This window comes from Hordeum vulgare, chromosome 3H (assembly GCF_904849725.1).
Source record: "Hordeum vulgare subsp. vulgare chromosome 3H, MorexV3_pseudomolecules_assembly, whole genome shotgun sequence".
In the NCBI taxonomy this organism is placed as follows: domain Eukaryota; kingdom Viridiplantae; phylum Streptophyta; class Magnoliopsida; order Poales; family Poaceae; genus Hordeum; species Hordeum vulgare.
The window spans coordinates 271,035,781-271,061,773 of NC_058520.1; the positions used below are offsets into that span (position 1 = coordinate 271,035,781).

Below are 25,993 nucleotides of genomic sequence, written 5' to 3' on the forward strand. Positions count from 1 at the left end.
GGGCAATCTGTGCTCAACAAAGAAGAAGCTGAGGAAGAGGATTTTCTTCAACCCTATCTCCACCTCTTACCTCCATCCTTGATCGAGCTCTTGAGGTTATGTGAAATAACTCGTGTTCGTAATACTTATCTCACTCGTGAAGTTGTTTTGCTGGAGAAACATATCACAGAGCTCCAAGATATAAATCAAAGATTGATGGCCCTCTTGGAATCAAAAGACAAGACAACTCCACCACCATCACCTCCGAAGGAAGACAACTAAGCACGGGTATGGGCAACCCCCTTAGCTTGTGCCAAGCTTGGGGGAGTTGCCCCGGTATTGTATCACCATCACATCTTTTGCCTTTACCTTTTCTTAGTTCCATCCTTTTTGCTTTTATCTTTCTCTAGTAGAATAAAGTTCTTAGTGTTTTAGGCTTGAGTTTTGCTTTGTGTCACCCCCGATGTATTCGAGTTCGTGAGTCATATAATAAGGAGTGTTTCAGTTAAGGGCCTTGCTTCATGCCATGAACCAAGGAAAAGAATGATAAAAGAACAAAAGCATGAAAGATCATGTAATGATCTTATGGGAAGTGATGGCTCCACATATAAAAAGAATGTTGATTGAAACTTATTGTGGGTGGACAAACGTAGACCTTGGTCATTGTTGCAATTAATAGGAACTAATAAAGAAGGAGAGGTTCACATATAAATATATCATCTTGGACACCATCTATGATTGTGAACACTCATTAAACTATTACATGCTTAGAAGTAGATCTTGGACAAGGAAGACAACATAATGAATTATGTTTGCTTGGTTCCGAACAATGTTATATGACTAGAGATCCCTTAGCATGTGACGATTGCTTCCACCTCATATCAGCCAAAACTTCCGCAATAAGTACAGATACTACTTGTGCATCCACAAACCTTCAACCCCAGTTTTGCCATGAGAGTCCACCATACCTACCTATGGATTGAATAAGATCCCTCAAGTAAGTTGTCATCGGTGCAATCAATAAAAATTGCTCCCTTAATATGTATGATCTATTAGTGTGTGGAAAATAAGCTTTGTACGAACCTATGATGAGGAAGACATAAAAGCAACAAACTGCATAATAAAGTTCTTTATCACAGGAGGAAATATAAAGTGACGTTCCTTCACACTAAGAGGACACACATCCAAACCTAAAAAGTGCATGGCAACCTCTGCTTCCCTCTGCGAAGGGCCTATCTTGTACCTTTACTTTTTGCCCTTGAAAGAGTTGTGGTGATCAACACCAATTCCTTATTTCGCCTTTATCTTGGCTAACATCATATGCTAGGGAAAGATCTATATTCATATGTCAACTTGGAAGTAAGTATTCATGAATTATTGTTGTTGACATTACCCTTGAGGTAAGTAGTTGGGAGGCAAAACTATAAGCTCCTATCTTTCTCTGTGTCCAACTGAAACTTTGATCCCATGAGTACCACGTGAGTTCTAGCAATTGTAGAAGACGAAACGATGATTGAGTATGTGGATTTGCTTTACAAGCTCTTACTTGACTCTTTCCGATGTTATGATAAATTGCAATTGCTTCAATGATTAAAGGCTATTGGTTGTTAATTCTCAATAAGGTTCTTGATCCATACTTTACTTTGTGAAGGAATTATCACTTTAGCATAAGAGGTTATATGATGATATTGCTATTCTGATTATGATCATGATGCCTGCATGTCTGTATCTTGTTTGGTCGACACCTCTCTCTCTAAACATGTGGGCATATTTATTGATCTCGGTTTCTGCTTGAGGACAAGCGAAGTCCAAGCTTGGGGGAGTTGATATGTCCATTTTGCTTCATGCTTTTATGTTGATATTTATCACTTTATGGGTTGTTATTACACTTCACGGTACAATACTTATGCCTTTTCTCTCTTATTTTGCAAGGCTTACATGAAGAGGGAGAATGCCGGCAGCTGGAATTCTGGCCTGAAAAAGGAACAAGTTTGAGGTACCTATTCTGCGCAACTCCAAAAACCGTGAAAATCAACGAGGATTTATTTTGGAATTTATAAAAAATACAGGGCGGAAGAAGTACCAGAGGGGAGCCACCAGGAGGCCACAAGCCTGCTAGGCGTGGCCTACCCCCTGGCCGCTCCTAGGGGGCTTGTGGGCTCCCAGTTGGCCCTCTCGCCCCCCTCTTTTTCTATAAGGAGGGATTCGTTCCATAAAAAAATCAAGAGGAGGCTTTCGGGAGGTATCGCCGCCGCCACTAGGCGAAACTTGAGCAGAACCAATCTAGAGCTCCTGCAGGGTCGTCCTGCCGGGGAAACTTCCGTCCCGGAGGGGGAAATCGTCGCCATCGTCATCACCAACACTCCTCTCATCGGAGGGGACTCATCACCATCAACATCTTCATCAGCACTATCTCATCTCCAAATCCTAGTTCATCGCTTGTAACCAATCTCCGTCTCGCGACTCCGATTGATACTTGTAAGGTTGCTAGTAGTGTTAATTACTCTTTGTAGTTGATGCTAGTTGGATTACTCGGTGGAAGGTTATATGTTCAGATCCTTGATGCTATTAAATACCTCTTTGGTCATGAATATTATTATGTTTTGTGAGTAGTTACTTTTGTTCCTGACGACATGGGATAAGTCTTGCTATAAGTAGTCATGTGAATTTGGTATTCGTTCGATATTTTGATGTGTTGTATGTTATTTTTCCTCTAGTGGTGTTATGTGAATGTCGACTACATAATACTTCACCATTATTTTGGCCTAGAGGAAGGCATTGGGAAGTAGTAAGTAGATGATGGGTTGATAGAGTGACAGAAGCTTAAATCCTAGTTTATGCGTTGCTTCGTAAGGGGCTGATTTGGATCCACTAGTTTAATGCTATGGTTAGACTTTGTCTTAATTCTTCTTTCGTAGTTGCGGATGCTTGAGAGAGGGGTTAATCATAAGTGGGAGATTTGTCCAAGTAAGGGCAGCACCCAAGCACCGGTCCACCCACATATCAAAAGATACAAAGTAGTAGTGATAGTACCACTTACTTGTGGCACTGCCGATTGAGTCATATTGGTATAAATTGCATGACGAAGCTCCATACTGATGGATTTTTGTACTCACTCATTTTTGAAACGTTTGAGACATGCAAACCATAACTATTGGTATAAACGCTTGAAGAAACTCCATGCAGATGGATTGTTTGGACTCACTTGATTTTGAATCACTTGAGACATGCAAACCATACCACATGGGCAAGATGACTGACGGCCTCGTTTTCCAGTGAGAGGGAACAAGAAAGTAACTTGTTGGAAGTAATACATTTTGATGTGTGCAGTCCAATGAGTGTTGAGGCACGCAGTGGATATCTTTATGTTCTTACTTCATAGATGATTTGAGTAGATACTAGTGTATTTGCTTGATGAATCACACGTCTGAATTATTGAAAGGTTCAAGTAATTTCAAAGTGAAGTTGAAGATCATCGTGACAAGAGGATAAAATGTTTACGATATGATCATAGAGATGAATATTTGAGTTGCGAGTTTGGTACACAATTAAGACAATGTGAAAATTGTTTCACTCTCATGCCACCTAGAACACCATAGTGTGATGGTGTGTCCGAGCGTCATAGCCATGCCCTATTTGATATGGTGCATACTATGATGTCTCTTATCGAATTACCAGATTCGTTTATGGGTTATGCATTAGAGACAACTGCATTCACTTTAAATAGGGCACCACGTATTTCCATTGAGATGACACTCTATGAGCTATGGCTTGGAGAAACCTAAGCTATCGTTTCTTAAAAGTTTGGGGTTGCGATGCTTATGTGGAAAAGTTTCAGCATGATAACATCGAACCGAAAGCGGTTAAATGAATCTTCATAGGACACCCAAAATAATTGGGTATACCTCCTATCTCAGATCCGGAAGCAAAGTGTTTGTTTCTAGAAACGGGTCCTTTCTCGAGGAAAAGTTTCTCTCGAAAGAATTGAGTGGGTGGATGGTGGAACTTGATGAGTTTATTGAACCGTCACTTCAACCAGTGTGTAGCAGGGCGTAGGAAGTTGTTCTTGTGGGGCCTACACCAATTTAAGTGGAAGCTAATGATAGTGATCATGAAACTTCGGATCAAGTTACTACAAACCTCGTAGGTCGACAAGGTCACATACTTCTACAAAGTGGTACGGTAACGCTGTCTTGGAGGTCATGTTGTTAGACAACAATGAAACTACGAGCTATGGAGAAGCGATGATGGGCCCGGATTCCTTGCAAATGGCTGGAGGCCATGAAATCCGAGAGAGGATCCGTGTATAAAAGAAACTGTAGACTTTGGATGAACTACTTGATGGTCGTAAGACTATTAGGTACATATTAATTTTTAAAAGGAGGACATACGATGATGGTAAAAAGTCACCATTAAGAAAAGCTTGACTTGTTGCAAAGATGTTTCCGACAAGTTCATAGAGTTGACTATGATGAGACTTTCTCACTCGTAGCGATGCTAAAAGTCTATTGGAATTATGTTAGCAGTTGCTGCATTATTTATGAAATATTGCACATAGGATGTCAAAACATTGTTTCCTCGATGGTTTCCTTGAGGAAAGGTTGTATGTGATAGAACGAGAAGGTTTTGTCGATCCCAAGGATGCTAACAAGTATGCAAGCTCCAACGATCCTTCTATGGACTGGTGCAAGCATCTCGGAGTTGGAATATACGGTTTGATGAGATCATCAAATCTTTTGGGGTTTTACAAGGTTTATGAGAAACTTGTATTTCCAAAGAAGTGAGTGGGAGCATGATACGTCTCCATCGTATCTACTTTTCCAAACTCTTTTGCCCTTGTTTTGGACTCTAATTTGCATGATTTGAATGGAACTAACGTGGACTAACGTTGTTTTCAGCAGAATTGCCTTGGTGTTATTTTTGTGTAGAAATCAAAGTTCTCCAAACGTCCTGAAAATTTACGGGGAGCAGTTTTGGAAAATATCAAAAATATATGCGCCAAGTTCCACCTCAGGGGGTGGGCCAGTGGGCCACAAGCCCCTGCTCCGCCACCACCCCCCTGGTGGCGGTGGGCAGGCTTGTGGGGCCCACAGGCACCTGCCGCCCCCAACTCCAGTTCTATAAGTTGCCTTTTGTCCCAGAAAAAATAAAAAAAGAGAAGTTTTCGTCGTGTTTTTGTTACGGAGGCGCCGCCACCACCTGTTCTTCATCTGGAGGGCAGATCTGGAGTCCGTCTTGGGCTCCGGAGAGGGGAAACCGTCGCCATCGTCATCATCAACGTTCTTCCCTCTCCAATTCCATGAAGCTTTTCGTCGTTTGTGAGTAATCTATTCGTAGGCTCGCTGGGCGGTGATGAGTAGGATGAGATCCATCATGTAATCGAGTTAGTTTTGATGGTGATTGATCCCTAGTATCCACTATGTTCTGAGATTGATGTTGCTACTACTTTGCCATGCTTAATGCTTGTCACTAGGGCCCGAGTGCCATGATTTCAGATCTGAAATTATTATGTTGCCACCAATATATGTGTGCTTTAGATCCGATCTTACAAGTTGTAGTTACCTACTATGTGTTATGATCCGGCAACCCCAGAGTGACAATAACCGGAACCACTCCCGGTGATGACCATAGTTTGAGGAGTTCATGTGTTCACCAAGTGCTAATGCGTTGGTCCGGTTCTTTATTAAAAGGAGAACCTTAATATCTCATAGTTTCCTTTTGGACCTCGCTGCCATGGGAGGGATGGACAATAGATGTCATGCAAGTTATTTTTCCTAAGCACGTATGACGACACACGGAGTGCATGCCTACATCACATTGATGAATGGGAGCTAGCCACATATCTCTCCGTGTTATAGCTGTTGCATGATGAATATCATCCAAACAAATCACCGACCCATTGCCTACGAGTTTGTCCTACTGCTATTACTTGTCTTGCTTTGGTCCTGCTACTACTGTTGCTACTGCTGTTACTTGTCTTGCTGTGCTGCTGCTACTACTGTTGCTACTGCTGTTACTTGTCTTGCTCTGCTGCTACTGTTGCTACTACTGTCGCTTGCTACTGTTGCTACTTGCTACTGCTGTCACTATTGTTGTTCCTTGCCGCTGCTATTGCTCGTTACACTGCCGTTACTCGTTACTTTGCTATTACTACTGTGATTGCAGATACTAATCTTTCAGGTGTGGTTGAATCTGACAAATGCAGCTGCTAATACTCGAGGGTATTCTCTCACCTCCTATAGGCGATCAACAAATTTGGGTCGAATACTCTACCCTCGAAAACTACTGCGAACCCACGCGCTGGTGGGCCATCAACAACATTCTTCTAGTTTCATTGCTGGGGAGTGCTAGTAGCATTCTTCTGGTGTCGTTGCAGGAGAAGGTTTGTTGTCATAAGCATTCGTCTAGCTAACGCCAGAGATTGCAGATCAGCATTTTTCGGGCGCCGTTGCCGGGGAGGTATTGCTATATTCTCTGAGTCACTTGGGATTTATATCTGTTGATCACTATGAAGAATCTGAAGGATCCGAAGACCAAAGTCTTGCCCTCGACTATGAGGGGAGGTAAGGAATTGCCATCTAGCTCTGCACTTGATTCACCTTCAGTTATGAGTAAGTTTGCGACTTCACCTCCTGCTAGAAATCTTGATTTGTCGCCTGTGCTTGATGATGCTTGTGATACTACTGCTAGAGATGCTATGCTTGATACTATGCCTGATGATACTATGCTTGATACTGCTAGAGATGCTATGCTTGATACTGCTTTGCCTGATGATGCTAGAGATGCTATTTTGCCTGATGATGTTATGCTTGATACTGCTAGAGATACTCCTTTGCCTGATGTTCCACTAGGAGTGTTCCTTGATGCTCATATTGCTAGAGTTACTGCCAATGCTCGTGATGCTCCTGAAACTGCCGATACTATTGAGATAGAACCTGCTTTTGCTCCTGTTAGATCTAGCTCTCCTAGATATGAATTGCCTGATATACCTGAGGATTACGTTATGGAGGGAGAGATAGCTGAGGATTTTCTTGCGTGTAAGGATGCCTATGATGCTGAGAAATTACTTCTCAAGTGGAAGGAAAAATCTCGGGAAGCTAGGATGAAAAATGACCCGAAGTTTGCCACTTCGCCTATCTTTGTCACCGATAAGGATTATGAATTCTCTGTCGACCCTGAGATAATCTCTTTAGTCGAATCTGATCCTTTTGACGGTTATGAGTCTGAGACGGTCATAGCCCATCTTGCCAAACTATCCAAAATAGCCAACCTTTTCACTAATGAGGAGAAGATCCGCCACTACTATATATCCTTAAGTTGTTTCCTTTCTCTCTAAAGGATGACGCTAAAGTCTGGTTCACCTCTCTTGCTCCTGGATGTCTGCGTAGTCCCCAGGAGATGGTCTATTACTTCTGTGAGAAATACTTCCCTGCCCATAAGAAGCAAGCTTCCTTGCAGGAAATATACAACTTTGCTCAACTCCAAGAAGAGAGTCTTCCACAAGCTTGGGGGAGGCTCGTCCAGCTACAGAATGCTTTGCCTGATCACCCTCTTAAGAAGAACGAGATACTTGATATCCACTACAACGGATGTACCGATGCCTCTAGAGACCACCTAGATAGTTGTGCCGGTTGTGTTTTTCGGGAACGAACTGTAGAACAAGCTGAGACCCTACTGAATAATCTCTTGATCAACGATAATGCTTGGACTATTCCCGAACCACCTCCTAAGCTAATTCCTAAGAAAAGAGGTATTCTATTCCTCAGTCCCGAAGATATGCAAGAAGCCAAGAAATCTATGCAAGAGAAAGGCATTAGATCTGAAGATGTCAAAAATCTACCACCTATCGAAGAGATCCATGGTCTCGATAACCCGATACAGGTAGTGGAAGTGAATTCTCTGCGTAGGTTTGATGAGAGTGATATTCCTTTTGATAAACCTGCTAGCCTATGCTTTGATGAATTTGACAACTTTGTTGCCAAACAACAGAGTTTCAATGATTATGTTAGCACACATTTGGAACAAGGTGCTCGTATGCTTAGCCATCTAAGTGCTTGTGTAGACAGACATGTCAATGCTCTGAAGCTTCTGAGTAAACATGCCTCTATGATTACTACTCAGGTAGAACAAGTACTTAAAGCTTAGAATGACCTGCTCAATGAATTAAATGACAACTCTGTCAGAGTCATTACTAGAGGAGGCAAAATGATTCAGGAACCTTTGTATCTTGAAGGTCATCCTAAGAGAATTGGTCAAGATTATCGAGGAATCAATGCTGATATACCTAGTCATCCTAAGGAGAAGAAGAAGGATGATAGAAACCTCCACGCTAGTTCACCAAATACTGTCACACCTGAAGAACCTAATGATATTTCTGCGTCTGATGCAGAAACACAATCAGGTGATGAACATGAACCTGGTGACAATGTGGACAGCGATGTTCATAATAATGCTCAACCTAGCCATGACGAGGATGTGGAGATTGAACCTACGGTTAATCCTGATAACCCACAACCTAAGAGATACGACAAGAATGACTTCACTGCGAGGAAGCATGGTAAGGAAAGAGAGCCATGGGTTCAGAGACCTATGCCCTTTCCTCCTAAGCCATCCAAGAAAAAGGATGATAAGGATTTTGAGCGCTTTGTTGAGATGATAAGACCCGTCTTTCCGCAGATGCGGTTAACTGATATGCTCAAGATGTCTCCGTATGCCAAGTACATTAAAGATATCGTGACTAATAAACGAAAGATACCAGATCTTGAGATCTCCACCATGCTTGCCAATTATACTTTCAAAGGTGGAACTCCTAAGAAACTTGGTGATCCCGGAGTGCCCACTATACCTTGCTCTATTAAAGGAAACTACGTAAGAACTGCCTTATGTGACCTTGGAGCCGGTGTTAGTGTTATGCCGCTCTCTCTTTATTGTAGACTTGAATTGGATAAGTTGACACCCACTGAAATTTCTCTGCAAATGGCCGACAAATCAACTGCTTTCCCTATCGACATTTGCGAGGATGTGCCTGGTGTGGTTGCTAATACCACTATCTTAACAGACTTTGTTATCTTGGATATTCCCGAGGACGATACCATTGCTATCATCCTCGGAAGACCCTTTTTAAACACTGCAGGGGCTGTTATAGATTTCAACAAAGGCAATGTCACTTTCCATGTCAACGGTAATGAGCACACCGTGCACTTTCCGAAGAAACGATATCCAGTACATTGCATCAATGCTATCGAAAAGACTTCATCGATTCTCATTGGGAGCTTTGAATGCCCTATTCCTCGTGTCAACATGAAGTATGATTTGCTTGTTGGGGAGATACATATCCCCATTGAGGTGACTTAGTGGCTATTTGAAAATTCTCCGTTCTCTCTTTCGATTCGAGAAGGTTTTGTCATAAGGACTTGATCAATCCCATTGACGGATTTCTTTCGATGACCATGAGACGGATAAATCAAAGAGTCACATACCTCTGTTTTGAGTTTTCCTTTTGCGTTGCTTAGAAGAAAAATGATAGAACTAGTTTAGCTTTTCCTATTTTTTTTGTTTTAGCGCCCCGGAGAAAAATACCTCGAAAATAAAAGTTCTCTGATGGTCCTGAAAATTTAGTATGATTTTTTCTGGAATTTTTGAAAATTTCTAGGACTGAGAGCTGGCCAGGGGGCCTGACCAGTGGGCCACAAGCCCTTGCTCCGCCACCACCCCCCTGGTGGCGTGGTGCAAGCTTGTGGGGCCCACAAGCACCCCCTCCACTCATTCCAGCTCCCAACCTCTTCTTCCATCTCCAGAAAAAATTGTTTCGCAGCTCAAACCCGTGTTCTTGCTCATTTGGCTGTGATTTTCGATCTCCTTGCTCAAAGCACCATTCTCCAAACCGTTTTGGGGAAATTACTCCTTGGTAAGTGACTCCTCCATTGGTCCAATTAGTTTTTGCTCTAGTGTTTTATCCTTCGCGTATTCTTGCTACCTTGGTGACCCTGTTCTTGAGCTAGAAAGGTTGATTTTAGTTGGTCCCAAGTAGTTTTAGCGCGTGATACGGTCTCTAGGCATTAGTAGGAGTAGTTGCTACAAGGTGTGGTGGGTCTTTATTCACTTTTCTCTCGAACTTCAAAAATTTCAGCATAAGGAAATTATGTTGAGGAGGAAGTTTCATGGAGGTTCCTCAAGTAAGAAGGGTCCTCGTCTCTCTTTTCGGGAGCCCGAACCTTTTCAACTAAGGGACGCACCGGTACAACCATGTGAATGGCCTTCCGATGAGTTCATGATTGAAGCAGGCTTCAAGGATGAGTTCGATGCACTTGTCCGCAATGCCCGGTTAGAAGAATTCCTCTCAGATAAATGTGAATAGTGTGCTATGCTCACTGCCTCTTTCGTGCGTAGATTTAAATTTTTAGCTGGTCGTGAATCATCCATACTGTTTAACCTGTACGATAAATCATATATCGTGGATCTAGAGGATTTCAATAAGATTTGCAAGATACCCATGGGGGTAGTGTTAATGATCCTCCTAAGTCTTTGGTCAGAGACTTTGTCTCCAGTATAACTGTTGGAGAAACCAGAGATATCACGCAAGCCACCATAGGAAGCATCCATTTTCGTGCCTTGCACTACCTTGCCCTCTTCATAGGTAGATGCAGTAACGGCAAGGATGCACATTGTCACCTATGCGCTTCCGACCTTAGTATCCTTAAGAGCGCAGTAACAGGTGACAGGAGCTTCAATATGGGAGCTATAATAGCAAGGAGGCTGAATAAAAATGCCAGTGAGGGGGATTTCTTTGGTGGAGTTTATGCTACACGCTTAGCAAATTTTCTGGGAGTATCCATCTGTCTAGAAGACCCTCCTCTCCGTACAACCTACCTTGATCGTGTCGCTCTAACACGCTATCAGTTCCTTGAGAGAGATCATGGATCCCTCCTATACCGCTTGATATTTAACTCGCTGCGTGTTTTCCATATTACCCTTCCTGCTCCTACTTTCTTTGACTTTTAGGTAAAACGAAGATACTACATAACCATAGGAGAGGCAGAGGAGTATGAGAGGGAGGCAACTGCTGCTCGACTTCGTGAGGCGGCTATTCAGGCAGTGGCTGCAGCACTCCCGTATAACACCCATTATGATTTTGGGTTTCGCCAGGACCATCCTTGGGAGTAGACCAAGCTAGGCCAAAAGCCTAAGCTTGGGGGAGTACGTGTTCTCACCGACTTTACATTCATGCTTATGCTTTCACTTTGTTAGCCGGTGTCTACATGTTGCCACTGTATTATCCATGCTAGTTTCTTTTTTCTTTTCTTTTTTTCTTGTTTTTTGTCCTTTCGAGAAAACCCCAAAAGATTTTTCTTTCTTCTTTTGCTTGTTGGGAGCTTTCCCGTGTAAATAGTTTTCTTTTTCTTTGTGTCAAGGTAGAAGATATTCGTTACAATGTTTATTGGTTCTTGCATGCTTACCTGTTTAGCTTTCAAAGAGCCATATTATTTTGTCTTCTCCTTTGTGTTTGCCTGCAGATTCAGCTTAGTCCAATGCGCTTATTATTGTTCGCATCGTTCGATCGTGCAAATGAAAGGCAACAATGATGATATATGATGAAGTGACTGAGACTGAAAAGCTGGTATGAACTCTATCTATTTTGTTTTTGTAAATATGACTAGCTTGTCGACCCAGATTTAGCTTTGTTGTGAGAGAACCATGTTTGCAATGACAACTTAGAGATCATAGTTTCTGATGCCATGCTTATTTAGCTCAGAGCTTATAATGGTTTGTCTTGACTGCCAACATAGATTTTTAGATGACTATGATGTAGTATGATAGGATGGTATTCTCCTTTGAATGTTTCAAGAGGCTTGACTTGGCGCATGTTCATGCATGTAGTTGAAACAAAATCAACATAGACTCTATGATGTTCGTGTTCATGGTGATTTATATCCTGTTCATGCTTGCATTCAATGTTAGTCAAACTCATTGCATCTTGATGACTGTTGTCGCTCTCTAGTTGGTCGCTTCCCAGTCTTTTGCTAGCCTTCACTTGTACTAAGCGGGAATACTACTTGTGCATCCACTTCCACAAACCCAATAGTTTTTCCATGAGAGTCCACCATACCTACCTATTTTCGGTATCTACCTGCCGTTCCAAGTAAATTTGCATGTGCCATTCTCTAAACCTTCAAGAAATAATTTGTTTTGCATGCCCGAATCGCTCATGTGGTGACAGAGGGCTATTGGTATCTTCCATGCTAGGAGTGTTATCCTCGACATGTGTTTATTCACAGTCATTCACGAGAAAGGGGCCGGTATTTGGGATGCCCAGTTCCGCGCTTAAATCGAAAACATAACTGTAAAACAAGACTCCCCCCAGATTGATGTTAGTATGGACGGTACCCGAGGATTCGGCTAGCCGTGGAGTGTGATTGATTGGTGGTGGGGGAGTTAAAACTTTACTTTTCTGTTTGGGAACTGCCTATAGCATGAGTAGCATGGAAGATATTGAGAACTCTTGGTCATTGCGTTGACAATAAAAGCATGCCACCCAAAATTATTATCTCTGTTTTCAAAGCTTGAGCTCTGGCACTTCTGCAAATCAATGCTTCCCTCTGCGAAGGGCATGTCTATTTATTTTCCTGTTGAGTCATCCTCCTCTTATATAAGCACCAATTAGAGAGCATCTCTGTCATTTTTATGCTTTGTTTTGATTGATATTGAGTATGACTATGACTGGATCTTCGTTGCTATGAATTACAATGTTTAGTCAGCCCTTGATCTTTGAAACTGCTCTGTATTTATGTTTTGCGGTCTCAGAAAGAGCTAACGAGATACCACCTATTCATATTGCTTCATGCTTGTTTTGATTAAAGTGTTGGTATTTGAAACTCATTATTATTTTCTCGTTAGCTGATTATGCCATTGATATTAGTTTAACGTGAGACCTTTCTGTCATTTGCTTTTTTGGTTAACTTGTGATCTTGCTGAAATTCTGGTTATGATTTAGACATAGTTGCAACAACAAGATCAAACAGAGTTTGTCAAAGTTTTTCTTTCTCTCCCACTTTGTCAACTGAGTTGCTTGAGGACAACCAAGGTTTTAAGCTTGGGGGAGTTGATACGTCTCCATCGTATCTACTTTTCCAAACTCTTTTGCCCTTGTTTTGGACTATAATTTGCATGATTTGAATGGAACTAACCTGGACTAACGTTGTTTTCAGCAGAATTGCCTTGGTGTTATTTTTGTGCAGAAATCAAAGTTCTCCAAATGTCCTAAAAATTTACGAGGAGCAGTTTTGGAAAATATCAAAAATATGTGCGCCAAGTTCCACCTTAGGGGGTGGGCCAGTGGGCCACAAGCCCCTGCTCCGCCACCACCCCCCTGGTGGCGGTGGCAGGCTTGTGGGGCCCACAGGCACCTGCCGCCCCCAACTCCAGCTCTATAAGTTGCCTTTCATCCCAGAAAAAATAAAAAAAGAGAAGTTTTCGTCGCGTTTTCGATATGGAGGCGCCGCCACCACCTGTTCTTCATTTGGAGGGCAGATCTGGAGTCCGTCTTGGGCTCCGGAGAGGGGAAATCGTCGCCATCGTCATCATCAACCTTCTTCCCTCTCCAATTACATGAAGCTCTTCGTCGTTCGTGAGTAATCTATTCGTAGGGTCGCTGGGCGGTGATGAGTAGGATGATATCTATCATGTAATCGAGTTAGTTTCGATGGGGATTGATCCCTAGTATCCACTTTGTTCTGAGATTGATGTTGCTATTAATTTGCCATGCTTAATGCTTGTCACTAGGGCCCGAGTGCCATGATTTCAGATCTGAAATTATTATGTTGCCACCAATATATGTGTGTTTTAGATCCGATCTTGCAAGTTGTAGTTACCTACTATGTGTTATGATCCGGCAACCCCGGAGTGACAATAACCGGAACCACTCCCGGTGATGACCATAGTTTGAGGAGTTCATGTGTTCACCAAGTGCTAATGTGTTGGTCCGGTTCTTTATTAAAAGGAGAACCTTAATATCCCATAGTTTCCTTTTGGACCCCGCAACCACGGGAGGGATGGACAATAGATGTCATGCACGTTCTTTTCCCTAAGCACGTATGACGACACACGGAATGCATGCCTACATCACATTGAGGAACGGGAGCTAGCCACATATCTCTCCGTGTTATAGCTGTTGCATGATGAATATCATCCAAACAAATCACCGACTCATTGCCTACGAGTTTGTCCTATTGCTGTTACTTCTCTTGATTTGCTGCTGCTACTACTGTTCCTACTGTTGTTACTTGTCTTGCTTTGCTACTGCTACTATTGTTGCTACTGTTGTTACTTGTCTTGCTCTGCTGCTACTGTTGCTACTACTGTCGCTTGCTACTGTTGCTACTTGCTACTGCTGTCACTATTGTTGTTCCTTGCCGCTGCTATTGCTCGTTACACTGCTGTTACTCGTTACTTTGCTATTACTACTGTGCTTGCAGATACTAATCTTTCAGGTGTGGTTGAATCTGAAAAATTCAGCTGCTAATACTCGAGGGTATTCTCTCACCTCCTATAGGCGATCAACAAATTTGGGTCGAATACTCTACCCTCGAAATTTGTTGCGAACCCACGCGCTGGTGGTCCATCAACAACGTTCTTCTAGTTTCATTGCTGGGGAGTGCTAGTAGCATTCTTCTAGTGCCGTTGCAGGAGAAGGTTTGTTGTCATAAGCATTCGTCTAGCCACCGCCAGAGATTGCAGATCAGAGCACTATTGAATTTCTGATAAGTATATGTGGTTGACATATTGTTGATCAGAAGTAATGTAGAATTTCTGTAAAGCATACAGGGTTGTTTTGAAAGGAGTTTTTCAAAGGAAAACATGGATAGAGCTACTTGAACATTGAGCATCAAGATCGATAGAGATAGATCAAAATGCTTAATAGAATTTTCAATGAAATGCATGCCTTGACAAGTTTTTGAAGAAGTTCAAAATAGATCAGCAAAGAAGGAGTTCTTTGTTGTGTTGTAAGGTGTGAATTTGAGTAAGACTCAAAACACAACCACGACAGAAGAAAGAGAAAGGACGAAGGTCGTCCCCTATGCCTTAGCCATAGGCTCTATAGTATGCTATACTATGCATGGTTTTCATTTTCAGTGAGATTTTAATGAAATTCATTGAATTTCATTTATTTTAGTAGACACTGAAATATTATGTTTCGGCCAAAATATTTCAGCAATTTCAGTAGTACACTCGAAATCAAATATTTTCAAAATACCATTTAAACTTTTCAAATATTTATTTAAATTCAAGTGAATATTTCGGTCCTTTGGCCGAAATGCAAACTGAACTTACTGAATTTCACTTAATTTCAGTGATTTCGGTTGGTGCTGAATTTTTTCTGAACTGAAATCCAAAACCATGATACTGTGTACCGCACCTTATGTGTGCCTTGCCATGAATCTGTCAATGGGTACAGAAGTGATGCGGGAACGGATTACTGGACATCGGTGATTAAAGAGTTCGCCGTAAAGAGTTACGTCGATGCAAGCTTTGACACTAATCCGAATAACTATGAGTGGTAAACCGGATTCGTATAGTGGAGCAGTCATTTGGAATAGTTGTGAATGGCGCATGGTAACAACATCTATAGGATAAAATAGAGATTTGTAAAGCACACACGGATCTGAAAGGTTTAGACCCGTTGACTAAAAACCTCTCTCAAAAGCAAGACATGATCGAACCCCAGAACTGTATGGCTGTTAGATTCATTGCAATCACATAGTGATGTGAACTAGATTATTGACTCTAGTGCTAGTGGGAGACAGTTGGAAATATGCCCTAGAGGCAATAATAAATTGGTTATTATTATATTTCTTTATTCATGATAATCGTTTATTATCCATGCTAGAACTGTATTAATTGGAAACTCAAATACATGTGTGGATACATAGACAAAACACTGTCCCTAGTAAGCCTCTAGTTGACTACCTCGTTGATCAAAGATGGTCAAGGTTTCCTGGCCATAGGCAAGTGTTGTCACTTGATAACGGGATCACATCATGGGAAGAATGATGTGATGGACAAGACCCAAACTATAAACGTAGCATATGATCGTGTTAGTTTATTGCTATTGTTTTGTGCATGTCAATGTATCTGTTCCTTTGACCATGAAATCATGCAACTCCCTGACACCGAAGGAATACCTTGTGTGTATCAAACGCCGCAACGTAACTGGGTGACTACAAAGTGCTCTACAAGTATTTCCAAAGGTGTCTGTTGGGTTGGCATGGATCAAGACTAGGATTTATCACTCCGTGTGACGAAGAGGTATCTCAGGGCCCACTCGGTTATACAACATCACAACAAGCCTTGCAAGCAACGTGACTAAGGAGTTAGTTATGGGATCTTCTATTACGAAACAAGTAAAGAGACTTGCCGGTAACGAGATTGAACTAGGTATAGAGATACCGACAATCGAATCTCGGGCAAGTAACATACCGAAGGACAAAGGCACAGTATACGGGGTTATATGAATCCTTGCCATAGAGGTTCAACCAATAGAGATCTTCGTAGAATATGTAGGAACCAATATAGGCATCCAGGTCCCGCTATTGGTTATTGACCAAAGAGTGTCTCAGGTCATGTCTGCATAGTTTTCAAACCCGCAGGGTCTGGACACTTAAGGTTCGGTGATGTTTTAGTATAGTTGAGTTATATGTGTTGGTGACTGAGGTTTTGTTCGGAGTCCCGGATGAGATCCCGGACGTCATGAGGAGTTCCGGAATGGTCCGGAAACGAAGATTGATATATAAGGAGTTGGTGTTTGGATTCCGGAAGGTTTTCGGGCATTGCCGGTAGTGTACCGGGAGTGACGAATCGGTTCCGGGAGCCCACTGGGTGGGCCCACCACGCCCCAAGGGGTCCATGTGGGTTTATTGGATGCGCAATAAGGTATAATGGGCTGACAAAGTCATCCAAGGAAAATCCAAAAGAGGTGGGAAAAAAGGAAGGAGTCCTAATCCAAGTGGGATTGGAGGAGGACTCCTCCCCTCCCCACTTCGGCCGACCCAAGGAGGCCTTCCTTGGCGAGCCAAGGCCTCCTCCCCCTCCTCCTATATATACTAGAGGTTTAGGGCTGTTGAGACACAACTTTGCCACGTGCTGCCCTCTCCTCTAGATCATAGTTCTTCCTCTAGATCGGTTTTCTGCGGAGCTCGGGCAAAGCCCTGCAGGAATAGATCATCACCAGCACCGGTGCGCCGTCACGCTGCCGGAGAACTCATCTACTTCCTCGTCTCTCTTGATGGATTAAGAAGGCGGAGATCGTCATCGAGTTGTACGTGTGCGAGACGCGGAGGTGCCGTCCGTCCGGCATTTGATCGGGACGGATACCGAGACGGTTCGTGGGACGGATCGTGGGACGGTTCATGGGACGGATTGTGAAGATGTACCACTACATCAACCGCGTTTAGTAACGCTTCTGCTTCGCGATCTACAAGGGTATGTAGATCCAATCCCCCTCTCGTAGATGAACATTACTATGATAGGTCTTTGTGTGCATAGGAAATTTTTTGTTTCCCATGCAACGTTCCCCAACAGTCTTTCCAGAGGAACTGCAGGTGTCCCACCTGACAGAGAAGTAGAGTTTGTCATATAACTTATTCTAGGAACTCCTCCAATTGCTAGAAGACCCTATAAGATGTCTCCTCAAGAATTAGCTGAGCTTAAGATCCAACTCAATGAATCTTTGAAGAAAGGTTTCATTCGTCCTAGTTCTTCTCCTTGGGCTTGTCATGTCCTCTTCGTCAAGAAGAAGGATGGTACGGATCGGATGGTTGTAGATTATCGACTGATTAATCTGGTCACGATAAAGAACAAATATCCTCTCCCTAGGATCAACGAACTGTATGATTAGCTTTCTGGATCTGCAGTCTTTTCCAGGATGGATTTGGGATTAGGTTATCATCAAATCAAAATTAGGAACGGGGACATTCCTAAGATGGCATTTGTCACTCGTTATGGCCAATACGAGTACACCTTCATGTCCTTCGGTCTAACCAATGCCCCAACCACCTTCTATCGCTTAATGAATTCGATCTTCATGGAGTACTTGGACAAATTCGTCGTGGTCTACCTCGGTGATATTCTAATTTACTCGAAGAATGAAGAAGAACATGTCGAGCATCTTAGGCTGGTATTGATGAAACTTCGAGAGCACCGACTTTACGCCAAATTCTCTAAATGTGAATTCTGGTTGCCAGAAGTGACCTATCTAGGCCACGTAATTTTTGCGAAAGGTATTGCTATCAATCCCGAGAGAGTTTAGGCCGTTCTTGATTGGACTCCACCTGAATCGGTGAAGCAAGTTAGGAGTTTCCTTGGCTTAGCGAGCTATTGTCGCCGTTTTATTGAGAACTTTTCCAAAGTTGCCAAACCTCTAACTGAACTCCTCAAGAAAGATAAGAAGTTTGAGTGGACCCCATAGTGTCAGGAAAGTTTTCAGGAGTTGAAAAGACGACTGGCTACTGCCCCGGTACTTGTGCCCCCGGATTTCACAAAGGACTTTATTATCTACTGTGATGCCTCGCGTCAAGGACTTGGATGCATTCTTATGCAAGATCGTCATGTGATTGCCTACGCATCTCGACAGTTGCGTCCACATGAGGAGAATTATCCAACACATAATGTGGATCTTGCCGCTGTAGTTTATGCATTGTTAACCTGGCGACGTTACCTTTTGGGTAATTGTTGCGAAATATACACTGATCACCAGAGTCTCAAGTATATATTCACCCAACCGGATTTGAATCTCGGGCAAATACGTTGGGTTCAGATGATCACGGACTACGACTTAGGAATATCTTACACCCCACGCAAAGCCAATGTCATGGTTGATGCACTAAGTCGTAAATCCTATTGTAAAAACCTCATGTTGCTATAAAGTCAACCACTTGTCCATGAGGAATTTCATAAGCTTAATCTTCACACTGTTCCTCAAGGATTCCTTTCTACCTTGGTGGCGAAACCGACTCTTGAGGATCAGATCATCGAAGCTCAGAAGCATGATACGGGAATTTCCCGGATCAAGAGCAGCATTGCCAAAGGAGTTGCTGGTCGTTTCTTGGTCAATGATAAAGGTGTTGTATTCTTCGAGAATCGTTTAGTGGTTCCCAAGAAGCAACAACTTCGAGAATTGATCCTCAAGGAAGCTCATGAATCTCCTCTCACGACTCATCCCGGTAGTACTAAGATGTATCAGTACCTACGCTAGAGGTTCTGGTGCACCCGGATGAAGAGAGAAATCGCTCAATTTATTGCTAACTGTGACGTTTGTCGTCGCGTTAAGGTAGAGCATCAAAGGCCTGATGTCACCCTTCAGCCCTTGGCTATTCCGGAGTGGAAATGGGACAAGGTCGGTATGGATTTCATCACCGGCTTTCCAAAGACTAAGAAAGAGAATGATGCCATCTTCGTGGTCATCGATCGTCTTTCAAAAGTTGCTCATTTTCTTCCAGGTCGGGAGAGTATAACTGCTAGTCAGTTAGCAGACCTATATATTTCTCGAATAGTTTCTCTTCATGGCGTTCCTCTGGAAATCAATTCAGACCATGGAAGTCTTTTCACCTCTCGATTTTGGGAAAGTTTCCGAAATACTATGGGAACTCATCTCTCCTTTAGCACTGCTTATCACCCTCACTAAACTGGTCAAGTAGAAAGAGTCAATCAAATTCTCGAGGATATGCTCAGAGCCTGTGTTATCTCATTTGGAATGACTTGGGAGAAATGTCTTCCATTCACCGAGTTTGCTTATAACAACAGTTTCCAGTCTAGTCTGGGCAAAGCTCCTTTCAAAGTTCTGTATGGACGAAGATGTCGAACGCCATTAAACCGGTCAGAAACCGGTGAAAGACAATTCTTTGGACCGGATGATCCTGGATGCAAAAGAGCAAGTTCGCATCATTCGTGAAAATTTTAAAACCGCCCAATCTCGTCAAAAGAGCTAATATGACCGTCGTCATAAGGAAGTAAGTTATGAAGTTGACGAGAAGGCTTATCTTCGGGTTTCACTTCTCAAGGGTACCCATCGTTTCGGTATCAAAGGCAAATTGACTCCTCGTTACATTGATCGTTTCCGCATTCTCGCTAAATGAGGAGAGATTGCCTACCAATTATAACTATCCCCGCAACTTTCCAAAGTTCATGATGTGTTCCACGTTTCTCAACTCGGGTGTTGCTTCAAGGATCCTATCCGCGACGTGGACCACGAGACACTTGACCTCCAAGATGACCATTCATATCGAGAATATCGTGTTCGTATTCTTGATGAAACCGAGCGCAACACTCGACATCGCAACATCAAGTTTCTCAAGGTTCAATGGTCTCATCATTCCGAGGATGAAGCAACCTGGGAGCGCGAATATCGTCTTCGGCTTGAGTACCACGATCTCTTCCCGACTACGCCTAAATCTCGGGACGAGATTCTTGTTTAGTGGGGGTGAGTTGTCACAGCCCTAGTTTTACTTTGCTTGCCAAGCATTCATGCATGCATATTTAAATTGTTTCGAATTTGAAATGGGGAAGTGATCAAGCCTCAGGAACCAAATTTTGGGAAATAAGCAATATAAAAATTGTTTCAAAATGACCCAAGAAAATGTTCGTGGCTTTCCAATAAATTATTGGCATGATATAAAAATGTCAACCAATATTTTTGGATCACAGAAAATTTTATTTTGGATTTTTGATTTAATCAAACAATTATTTGCAATGGAATTATATTTTCTATATATAAAATATAGTTTCATAAATTCTGAAACTATTATGTGGCATGGGATATTATATTTATGCCACATAAAAATATTATCAGGATTTTCTAAAATGATTTGAATTTATTTTCAAATCAAAACAAATGACAAAAAGAAATAAAGAAAACAGAAGGGGGGAAGGCTTACCTAGCGCTCACCTGCCGGGCCCAGCCCACTAGGGGTTTCCTGTCATCTTCCTCCTCGTGCGAGTAGGCACACGAGAAGGTGAGCACGGCGGCCAGCCCCTCGCCACCTCCTACTTGTCGTGGCGCCTCCCCCTTGCCTCCCCGCGCCAGCACGACCCCCTCTCCCTTATCTCCTCCTCCTCTCTCCATTCCCCCCTCACCTCTCTCCTTTTCCTCCTACCGCCATTAATGAGCTCGGGCTCGAGCTCCACCGACGCCTCTCCGGCCACAGCAAAGCCTCCCCGAGCAGCCCTTTAGCTCCGCCTCCACGAGCAGCACCTCCACGCCAACGGAATCGACCTCCGACCCCCTGCATCGTCCTCATCACCGCCGTTCCCAACTCCGGCCACCGGAGATTCTTCATCGCGCTTCACCGATGAGAAGACCTCCCCGAGCCTGTCGTTGCTACAGTTGGAACCACCGTGAGCTCGCCATTCTTTTCCCCCATTTTCCCATGCTCTCCTGTGCCCCTAGCCGCAGCCCCGTCAAGGCCGAATTCCGGCCGCCGTGCACCTCGTTGCCGGCGCCTCTACCGGCGCCCCCGCGACTAGCCGTTGCCCCCGCTAGATCGGGCGCTTCGCCAGCATCCCATAGCCGCAAACCCCGCTCGATTCCGTGCCCTCTAGCGTGATTCCGGCCAACTCCGGCGAGCCTCCGACGTGGTTTTGGTCGCCGGCGACCACCCTCCGGTGGGGGTCGACGTGGCCGGCCATTAGGGCTTAATCCTCTCCCCAGAGCCACTGACCAGAGGGCCCCACGCGTGGTCAAATCCCAATTAGGCACTTGTCAGCGCGGGTTTAGCCCTGGGTCACTCACAAGTGGCCCCCACTGGTCAGGTTTTACCTGGACCGGCTGCTTGACCTGCTGACGCAGGGATGACATCAGCGTGACGCATTAATTTATTTCTGGTTTTAAATAATTCCAGAAAAATAGCAAAACTTCAAAAATTCATAGAAAATAAATATAAGTCTGATGAAAATAATTTATATACGAAAAATTATTAGAAAAATGCAAGGAATCCAATGGTACCATTTTCATGCATGTTTGAACAGTTTAAACGTGCTGAATAGGACAATTACACAATAGGCATATAAATGCTTATAATAGGAGTTTGGAAATGATCTAAATTGATCCAATAAACCCCAATTAAGTTGCGATCACTTGCATTAAATAAAACCAGCATCATGTTAACATGCCATGCTCGTGCATCATTGTGAAGCATTTGTCGTGCTTAATTTGTTCTCTGTTGATCTTGTTGGTAGATCTTGCGAGATGTAGTTATCACCGACATCGAAGAACAACTAAGTTCTTATGATCAACAGGCAAGCAAACCCCCTTGAGCATTTTGATACAATCCCACTCTCTCGCTCTTGCTCTCATTTCAATGCATTAGGACATAAACATTCAACTGCTACTTATGTTTCGGTAGATGAACCCATTCCTTTGTATGACATGTCTTTGTTACAGTAAATAGCTAAACCAAGCAACCTAGCATACCTGGTAGATGCTTGAGCCATGTTGTGCCATTACCCTGATGTGCTTGCTATGCTTAGAGTTGAGCTGGTCTGATCATCTGGATGATGAATTGGAATGATCATGTCCTACTGACGAGAGTTAAGTGTGTGAACCTGTTTTGGTAAAGGTAGCGATGAGAGGCCATGTAGGAGTACGTGGTGGGTCGTCTCATTGATACTGCACTTAGGACCTGAAATCTTGTGTTAGTGTTCCAAGAGTAGAAACTACCACACATTGGGTTCCGGTAACTCGACCCCTCTCGGCCTATTAACTACTATGTTCTAAGTCCAGGAGTTGCAGTAGTCCGAAACGTTCATAGGTTGTGGCACGGCCTGCTAAGTGGATGAACGTCCAATCGGGACCGGCTTGGGGCCCTGCTCACATCGTTTGAGGCCATGTTGGAAACCCCAACCGGACTTCCATCATGGGTTCCAACTCAGATAGGCGACTGCCTTGGGCGTGAGTCATTGTAGGTTAACGTTTGTGACCGACTCCCTCCCTGGGCTTCCGCTTGAAGGTTGCCGAGGTGCTTGTTTTTATGTGCACATGGCGATAAGTGGCGGGAGCATGTGTGACCAAGTACACCCCTGCAGGGTAATTATCTAGTCGAATAGCAGCGTCCTCATATATGGACTACTTGGATACTTACATGGTTCATAGATAACTTTAACGGATACTTTAAAATGGTCCAGATAAGTGTGAGTGCTATGGATGGCCTTCTCGTAGGATGACGAGAGAGGGTCCATGGTGGTGTATTGATGTGGTGGATATGTGGACTCGTGTGCGCTCTCTCGTAGGGAGACAAGAGAGGTATAAAACATTGTTGTAGTTTAGGTTAGCCAAAGGTCAAAGTTGGCTTTTCGTCAGTAAACCCCACAACTCCGTTCATTGATACATGATGCATATGTAGTTAGTTCAGATGTAAGTCTTCCGGAGTACCTTCGTACTCACTGTTGCTTATTTTCAATTTTGCAGAGATAGACGGTGTTCTCTCTATGTTTACCTCTTGACGTTAACATCGATGGAATAGCTTGGGAACCCAGATAGTGGTCTGGCTCATATGGTAGGGTCGTTGTAGCTTTTCAGGCTCTTCCAGCCGCTTTAAATAGATGTGTGTACTCAGACATGTAGCTTCCGCTTGATGGTTGTATGCTCTGAATGTTGGGTCATGTGACCCCTCTGTTTGTAACATTATACTATGTTGGCTCTTCGGAGCCTATTAAATAAATGATGAGTCGTAGAGTTATGTTGTGATGCCATTGTTGTATCTACTCATATCATGCATATTGCGTGTATGTTTGAAATGCATTGGTACCTAGTTGTGTGCCTTTAGTAGTACTCTTTATAGGGAAATGCCTCTTTGTGCTTCCTCCGAGCATTGGTAGCGTGCTACTGCTCCGAACACATTGATTGACCGGCATGTATCCTTCTTTGCTGTTGTGTTTGTCCGCTCGGGGAAATGTTACGCGGTGTAATGGAGTCCTTGTAGCTTGCTACGACTCGTCTACACACGCTGTTGACAGACACCTGCTTTGATGGGTTATGTATGCCTGTCCCTGTAAGGATGTGCTACTTGGGTTTATAACTAGCCAGGTCGACTAGGGTTCTCTGACATATTATTGCTGGCGACATAGTCATATACGTGAGCCAAAAGGCGCAAACGGTCCCGGCCAAGGTAAGCTGGCAGCCGTGGTGATTACCGAGCGTGAGGCCACAAAGTGATATGATGTGTTAGAAGCTGGAATTGTATGGCTTAGGATCAGGGTCCCGACACTGAAGATCGAGATTCCTGAAAGATTCACAAAGATCAGGCTAGAGAGGCTTTAGAATGAGACTGCCGCAGTAAGCCTTTCTGCTCAAAGCATCTGCAATGGCATTTACTTTGCCTAGAGTGAAGTCAATGCTCGGATTATTATCTTAGATCATTTGCACCCGACGAGTTTGCCGAAGATTGAGACTAGGTTGCGTGAAGATGTATTTGAGACTCTTGTGATCGGTTTAGACTTCAACCTGTCTTCCCAACAAGAGGTGTCTCCAAGTCATCAAAGCATGGACCACTGCCGCCAACTCAAGATCGTGAGTGGGGTAGTTCTTCTCACTTGGCTTCAACTGCCTCGAGGTATAAGCTACCACTTTATTCTCTTGCATCAGAACTGCACCAAGACCTTGGAGAGAGGCATCACAGAACACTTGATAAGGCTTGGAATCATCAGGAGGAGTCAAGACTGGAATTGAGGTGAGCTTCTCTTCGACTGTAGCGAAAGCCAATTGACACTCTGGAGACCAGACAAACTTCACACTCTTCTGAAGAAGGTTAGACACGGGCTTAGCAATCTTGGAGAAGTTCTCAACGAACCTTCTACAATAGCTTGCAAGCCCGAGAAAGTTTCAAAGCTGCTTCACATTCTGAGGAGGTTCCCACTCAACAATGGCCTTCACCTTTGTAGGATCAACTTTGATATCCTCGGCAGAGATGATGTGCCCAAGATACACAACTTCCTTCAACCAGAACTCATATTTGGAAAACTTAGCATAGAACTTATGTTCTCTTAGCTTATCAAGCACAAGTCGAAGATGTTCTTCATGCTCTTCCTCGGTTTTAGAAAAGACAAGAATGTCATCAAGATACACCAAGACAAATTCATTCTTGAATGGGGAGAAGATATAATTCACCATCCAAGGGAAGGTCATAGGAGCATTGGCGAGACCAGAAGACATTACTGTGTAATCAAAAGAGCCAAAGCTTGTCCGGAAAGCAGTCCTGGGAATATCTTCCTCGCGAATACGGATCTGATGATAGCCCATACGGAGATCAAGCTTAGAGAAAATCTTGGCCCCTTTCAATTGCTCGAACAATTCATTGATGTTGGGAAGTGGATACTTGTTTCTGATTGTCTTCTTGTTCAATGGACGGTAATCGATACAAAGTTGGTCCATGCCATCATTCTTGTTTACAAAGAAAACACCACAACCCCAAGGAGATGAACTTGGTCTGATCAGACCCAGACGATCTTGCTCATCAAGCTGCTCCTTCAACTCTTTTGGCTCTTCGGGGCCAAGTTTATAAGGCCACTTGCAGACCAGTTCAGTTCCAGGTTCAAGCTCAATTACGAATTTAACTAGACGGTGTGGAGGCATTCCCGGCAACTCTTCAGGAAAGATATCTTCATACTCACAGATCACCGGCACTTGAGAAATGGGAGAGATTTCACCCTTCTCATTGAGGGAATACAGACGAATCGTGTCATTGCGAGCAATGAAACTGATCACGTCCTCCGGAGGATGAGTCAATTTGACTTCTTTGGCTTCACAATCAATATACGCCTCGTTTATCACCAGCCAATCCATGCCAAGGATCAGATCAATATTCGACTGGCCAAGGACAATTGGAGAAGCCAGAAAGGAATAGGTGCCCATCTTAATAGAGACATTGGTAACCAAGCAATTGGAATTCATCAACTTCCCACGGGAAACAACTGAAAACGGCTTAGGCAAATCTTGGCAAACAAATCATGCTTTGCGAAGAATGGACGAGAC

General features: G+C 43.4%; 1 long non-coding RNA gene across 2 annotated transcripts in view; it reads right to left on the reverse strand.

Moving 5' to 3' along the window:
* Nucleotides 1-909: 909 nt before the first annotated feature.
* The window catches only part of LOC123439867, a 41,567-nt gene continuing 16,483 nt past the window's right edge, over nucleotides 910-25,993 (reverse strand). The window contains exon 3 of one of the 2 annotated variants that reach the window (XR_006630201.1): nucleotides 910-951. This is a non-coding gene — a long non-coding RNA (uncharacterized LOC123439867). Of the gene's footprint in view, nucleotides 952-12,059; nucleotides 12,090-25,993 lie in introns of those variants that run through there. The other variant, XR_006630200.1, reaches the window with a different exon arrangement.